At 48.7% G+C, this 7,099-nt stretch overlaps 1 protein-coding gene across 1 annotated transcript in view; it reads right to left on the reverse strand.

Annotated features, from left to right (window-relative positions):
- The window catches only part of MANEAL (mannosidase endo-alpha like), a 57,199-nt gene extending 50,194 nt beyond the window's left edge, over positions 1–7,005 (reverse strand). Inside the window, exon 1 of the mRNA XM_083173590.1 lies at positions 6,927–7,005. The gene's annotated coding sequence lies outside the window, so the exon portion shown is untranslated. The remainder of the gene's footprint in view (positions 1–6,926) is intronic.
- Positions 7,006–7,099: the final 94 nt, after the last annotated feature.

The raw sequence follows: 7,099 nt of genomic DNA on the forward strand, positions 1-7,099 counted from the left end.
CCATTACAGACATTATCTTGGTGAATACCCTTGGCGCTGTGGCCAGGCCGAAGGGCAACGCCTGGAATTGCAAGTGCAGGTCTCCTATCGCAAACCTCAATAGAGCCTGATGTTCTGGGTGAATAGGAACATGAAGGTACGCGTCCTGGACATCCATGGAAGCCAAAAATTCTCCCTGGTCCAGGCTTAACAGCACTGACCGTAGAGACTCCATTTTGAAATGGTCTACCCACAAATGGATATTTAACGACTTTAAATTAAGAATCGGTCTGAAAGACCCATCTGGGTTGGGCACCAGAAACAGAGTGGAATAAAAGCCTTTTTTCCACTCCGCTCTGGGGACCGGGATCACCACACCCTTCTCTAAAAGAGAGTGAGCCGCTCCCAAGAGAGCTGTACGGAGCCGAGCCTCCTTTGGTAGTGGTGTGGGAATGAATCTTCTTGGAAGAAGACCTTTGAAGGGAATTCTGTAACCCAGGGTTATAATTTCTAACACCCAAGAATCCCGGTCTAACAATGCCCATGCGTCTCTGAACAGTGTCAGACCAGACGTCCCCCCAACTTGACCACCGCCGGGCAAAACCCATGGCAGTCATGCGGAGGGTTTGTCCTCTCCTTTTGTGTTTGGTTTCTTATGAAAGGAACCAAATTTAGACTTTGGGGCCTTGCCCCTGGAGGACTGAAACTTTCCCCTAAAAGACTGCCCTCGAAAGGACGCACCTCCTCTAGGGGAGGGCCGAAAGGACGGCCTGAAAGCAGAAAACCTTGATGTCTGCTTGGCTGCAGGGGCTGGCAGGAAAGTACTTTTGCCACCTGTGGCCTGCTTAATAATCTCTTCCAGTTCAGAACCAAATAACAGATTTCCTTTAAAAGCTAATGCCTCTAAGGCTTTCTTAGACTCATTATCTGCCTCCCAAGCCTTAAGCCAGAGCACTCTCCTGGCATTTACAGACACTGTGGAAACTCTGGCAGCCATTTTGAGAGCTTCCTCCTCAGCCTCCAGTACATACTCTGCAGCTGCTTTAAGCTTCTCCGCAAGCAATAACACACAAGGGTCAGCATGTAAAATAGTGCACAAATCACTGGCCCACACAATCATGGCCTTAGAGACCCAGGCTGAAGCAATCAGAGGGCGTAGGGTGTATCCCACCCCTTCAAATATTGCCTTGAGGTTACCCTTCCACGCCCCTTCCAATAAATCCTGTAAACCTTCATCTGCAGGGAAGGTAACAGCTTCCTTACGCTGCCGTTTAAACACACCTTTTGCAGGAGTTTTATCTTCCACAGACAAATTCAAAGCCTGTTTTACAGCAGTAATCAAATCCTCCACCCCTGCGGCTGAGGAATCCTCAGAATCATCACCCTGCTCCCAGGGGATGTCTGCATATGCTCCATCCTCTTCATCAACCATTAAAGGCACTGAATAAGACCTTTTAGGGGTCCCCACAGCATCAACATCAATCTTGTCTAGCAATTCACTAAACCTGTTAATCCCCTTAGCAGTATCCTGCATGACCTGAAGAAAACCAGGATCTGCCTGGGTCAGAGGCAAGGAGCCAGAGGACTGCTGAGCTGATGACATATTTCTCTGAGAATCTACCAAGACATCACTCTGTCTGTCCAGCAATTGCACTAAAGCATTCACAGACCTGCCCAGGGCACTGGCCCACGCAGGTTCCAATTGCTCTACCCTCTGGGATTCACTCCCCATGGGTTTCACAGCAGCGCAAGCATTAAACAAGCCCCCCTTGGCCATCTGCTCAGGGACAAATTTCAGTGTACAAACACTGCACGCGCTCAATGTATCTGGGGCTCCCTCCCCCAAAACCACAGACTGATGCACAGACATGATGTTCACAAATAACACAGTCACAGCGCAAAATGTTCAGGCGTTTACACAGAGCGAATGTACCCAGTAACTTAGCTGTCTGTAGTCTTCAGAATAGGGAAAACGATGCCCAGGAAATCCAATCACTCTGTCAGGATCTGTCAGCCAGCTCAGCTCCGCTGCAAGCGTTCCGAATGGCGCCAAAACAGAGTGAGGGAAGAGACCAAGTCCCTGCTGCTGCGGGGTACGTGACTTTTGGCGCCAACCACCCCCAGTCAGCCACTCCCTTAGTAGGATCTCCTAGTTCCAGTATCCCCCCCTCAGCTGGGGACCACTTGGAACATGCCTGTAACACACTGCTGTCCTCTCATATAGGAGCTCAGTGTGTAAGCTCCGCAGAAAATGGCCACCGCCATCACGGAGCGCCTGTCCCCCATGATCCCCACCTAGCGTGAAGCCGGTTTCAGAGCGCTCCGGAGCCCAGGCAGCTTCTTAAAAGAAGCTGTAAGCGCTGCACAGTGAGGCCAGACAGCGTCTCCCCTGTGCACAGCGAGCTGACAGGACGCGCTTCTGTCAGCTCCTGCTGCGCTAGCAGTGTGAGGATTCACTAATGAGAATCCTCACACTGTGCCTACCTAGCTAGAGTGAAAAGTTAATAATAAAAAACCCTAACTAACTCTAATCCTTCGGCTGCTCCCGCAGCCCTTTAGAATAGCACCCACTCCAGTGGGTACCTAACACGAACTGAAGAGTCTGGGATGCAGAAGGGAGGAGCCTACCACTCTAAAGCTTTAGGATAGGTGCCTGGCTCCTACGGACCCTCCTACATCCCAATGTTGAGCTGTGTCACCAGGACCATTGAAAGAGAAATGTAAGTCACTCCCCCCAATTTGCTATATTAAGTGATTCGCAACCTTGAACAGGGCGGTGAGGTGTAGGCACTAAGGGGGAGGGTAATGCTGCAAGGAGAGGGAGGGGTAGGGTTAGCATAAGTATAGAAAAGGTATCAGGATCCTGACTATCTGGATGCCACTGACATTTTTTTTGACTACCAGCATCGGAAGCGCTAGGATCCTGATACCATTCCTATCAAGACAAACTATGTTGCACTGCAATGGGTGCCAATACTGTACATACATTTTATTGCATGCAGAGAGGAAATACTGGCTGCTTCTGCATGTAGTCCACAAATGCCGGACAGCTTTATTTTTACATTGCAATTTAAATTCCTCTCTAAAATTTAAATCTCTGCACGTTTTACATCTCCCCCACCTGCAGTGAAGCTGGTTCTGGTTAAAAGATCTAGTGTCTATATAGACAGTGAATAGGTCGACACAAAAAGGTCAACATGCAATAGGTTAAAAGGGTCAACATATTAACATGAAAAAGGTAGACACATGAAAAGGTTAACATGAGTTTTTCAAAAGAATATTCATGTTTTGGAGTTTTTTCATACATTACCATCCATGTGGACCACAAATGAGAAAGGTAAAGTGTGCCCAGTGAAGCGAGGCACCTGGCATGACCATGGCGAGGAAAGCGAGGGTACGCGTTACCCTAATTGTGGGTTCATGTTGACGGGTGTCAACATTCACAACAAAATGTGATAAACTCATATCGACCTTCATGTGTCTACCTTTGTAATGTTGTTGTTTTGATCATGTCGACCTTTTGGTGTTGACCTATTGACTGTCTATCTAAACACTTCCCATCTAATAATCCACACCCCAGTGCACAATGGATTCATCAAGGTGCACAGTTACTTGCTCTCTATTGCTAAAGGGGCACATTTAGCAAACAATATTTGTGGCTAAATCCCCTTAGCTGCAAATATTAAGTATCCCCCAAATGTACCAAAGGGGGACAGCAGCAGGAATCTCCGATCCCTGCTGCGATCCCTTCTACATCGCTGCCGGCCGCCTTTCCCACAGGTTTCTATAGGCCGGGGATGCAAAGCTGGTCAATGTATCAACATCGGGCTGCCCAGTTCTGCATCCCTGGGCTATCCACATTCTGAGATGGGGATAGCCCATGGGCTACACCCCGCAATGCCCCGGCTGCAGTGCGGTCAGCAGGGTCGGCAAGGAGTCAGCGCTAACCGCGCTTTAACAATGTAAAAGATACATAGCACAAGGAGAAGCAGTCGTATAATAGTAATTATTCCTGGCTGGGAGACACCCAACCAGGAATGATTGCCATTAGTTAATTTACTTAGATAAACTACGGTACTAGACTGCTTCTTCTTGTACTAGGGATCTTTTACACCCAGTTGGTGTAAAACTGTCAATTTACCTTGTGTGCTGCTAAAAGTCGAGTCAGAACAGTCACTTTGAGTCCTCTCCTCTGCAGTGCAGGCTGCAGCAGCCACAGCCAGACAGTTAGGAGGAGTGGTCACTACAGTCTTCAGAGGTGCCGCCGCCGGGTGTCTTGATGTGTCAACTCTGCGCCATGTTCTCAGATGGTGCCTGCCTAGCCGCTCAACAATTCCCGTGCAGTTCGGGAACTTGCAAGGCGGGCAGCTTGTGTCATGACGTCGGACATCCACAAATGCGGCAATGCCTCTATGCTCCGCCTCTGCCCCATGCCATTCAGCTCCCCCATCCCCCACAAACACTAGCGATGCTCAGACTGGAGGACGGATACTCAGTCAAGGTTGCATCATAACGTCATGACGCAGCTGCATAATGACATCATATGCAAATGACGTGGCTATCCGTCCAGCAGAGGGAAGCTGAACAGGAGGTGCTGACAGACTAGTTCACGTAAGAAGATGGCGAAAATCGGCCCACCTGGCCATCGGCCCTTCTGCCATTTGCCAGAAGGGCCAGTCCGGCCCTGGCTGTGCCGGGCCCCAGCCTCTGGTCATCTCATTTTGGACACCGCAACCCCCCGGACTGCTTGCTTCTTCAATACAGGAAGCCGGCGGACAATAAAAATGCTGCACCGGCTTTTGAGCCAATCGTAGCTTGTGTATCGTGTACAAGCTCTGATTGGCTCACCAGCTGGCATCCTGCATCGAAGAAACCTGTGCTTCGGGACCTGCAGCAGGAGTCGGGCGGTAAGTGAAGGGAGGGGGGGGGGGGGAGCCTGAGGGGCCCGGACTGGAAATCAGACCTGGGCCCCAAAATTACTAGTGGCAGCCCTGCCTATACTAGGTGTAAAGGTTATTCCTCAAAACAGGCATGATTTTACTTATATAAGGGAGGGGCTACTATTGTGCCATGCTTAACTGCTTAATTCCACTTAAAGCCACTTGCGGATTTGTCACGCTGCAGGCTTGGTGGCTCGCCCCACAGGTTCTATTCTCCCTGAAGCTTGTGGAGAAGAGCCCCTGTTGGTGCGGATCCCAACTGTCAGGGGTATGGATCATTTGGTCCAGAACAAGTTGTTAGACAAGCATTAGGTCGACACCACTAGGTCGACATGAGTTAAGTTCGACATGCACAATGGTCGACATGACTAAAGGTCGACATGGGTTAGGTCGACAGGAGTAAGGTCGACAGGGTCATTAGGTCGACATGGGTAAGGTCGTCAGGGTCAATATGTCGACATGGGTAAGGTCGACAGTGAAAAAATCAACATGTTTTTATTTACCCTTATGTCAACATAAACACTAAAACGAACCACCGCATCCTATTCTATTCTCCCACCACGCGCTAGTAGATGGCAGGGCATGAAATACCACGTGTCGCCACATGTCGTGTCGACATGGACACTGAAACGTACCACTGCGTCCCCTCGCATGGCTCGCTACGCTCGGCACACTCTTTTATTCCCTCACCACGCCCTAGTGGATGGTAGGGCATGAAATACCACCTGTCGGCATGACGGCTCAAAAACAGTAAAAAAAAAACCCATGTCAACCTAATGAGCCATGTTGACCTAATGACCCTGTCGATCTAACCCATGTCGACCTTACTGCATGTTACATATAAACATAGAATTTGACGGCATATAAGACCCACTTGGCCCATCTAGTCTGCCCCTTTTTTTTAAACATGTTACCTCAAACCATATTTGATCCTTATTTTTTGTAAGGATATCAATATGCCTATCCCAAGCATGTTTACTGTATTTGCCTCTACCACCTCTGATGGGAGGCTATTCCACTTATCTACTACTCTTTCTGTGAAGTAATTCTTCCTCACATTTCCCCTGAATCTTCCTCCCTCTAGTTTCAGTGCATGTCCTCTTGTTCTGCTGCTCCTATTCCTGTGAAGAATGTCTCCCACCTGTACCTTGTTAAAGCCCTTCATATATTTGAAAGTTTCTATCATGTCCCCCCTTTCCCTTCTCTGCTCTAAAGTATACATATTAAGATCTTTTAGTCTTTCCTGGTACGATTTGTGATGTAGGCCATGCACTATTTTATTTGCCCTTCTTTGTTGACCTAAAGTCATGTCGACCTATCTGCATGTCGACCTACTTGGTGGTGATCCAATGACCGTATCCCACTGTCAGGGAGTTGAAAAGTAGGGATTTTTGACTGATGGGATCTGGACTATCGGCAAGTCACCCGGCACCCATCTACAGATTGTGATATTTACAATATGGCAACAATGCTGCCTGGCTAGTGTGACCCTGATTCTGGAGTTTTCCCGAATTTTAAGATTGCCTGGGTAATGTTAAACTGGGGATAAGGTCATTAGATCGACAACATTGGGTCGACATGGGCAAGGTCCACAGTCAAATGGTCGACATGGGGTTTTCACTGTTTTCTAAGCCAACATGCCCTACCATCCACTAGGGTGTGGTGGGAGAATAAAAGTGTAGCGAGGCACCACGCCTGAAGCATGACGCGGTTGTTTCAGTGTCCATGTCGACATTCAGTGGAAAAAAACAGTGAAAAAACCCATGTCAATCTTTTGACTGTCGACCTTGCCCGTGTCGAACCTAATGACCAGTTGACCTAGACCCATGTCTACCTAATATTGTGTCAACCCAATGCTTGTCGACCAACTTCTTGTAGACCTAATGATCCATACCGGTTAAACTGATTACCATGGCATTATCCATGAAGACAAAGAATAATTTGACTTAAAAACAATTAAAAACCTAGAGTACAGGCCATTCTAATATGTAAGAATGATTTGTTTACATTTCTGCGCTGCTACACACAATGCTACTGCCACTGAGGGAGGAGGACGCAGCCGGGGTCACAGCCATGCCCAGGCTCCCGGGAATGACGTACGTTCCGGAACTGGACAGTGGTACCTGTGGCTGTGGCTGTGGCACGCGTGCGAGGGCGGAGCAGAGCCGGGTGACGAGTTC

Source organism: Crinia signifera, chromosome 2, assembly GCF_055691185.1.
Source record: "Crinia signifera chromosome 2, ASM5569118v1, whole genome shotgun sequence".
NCBI lineage: Eukaryota > Metazoa > Chordata > Amphibia > Anura > Myobatrachidae > Crinia > Crinia signifera.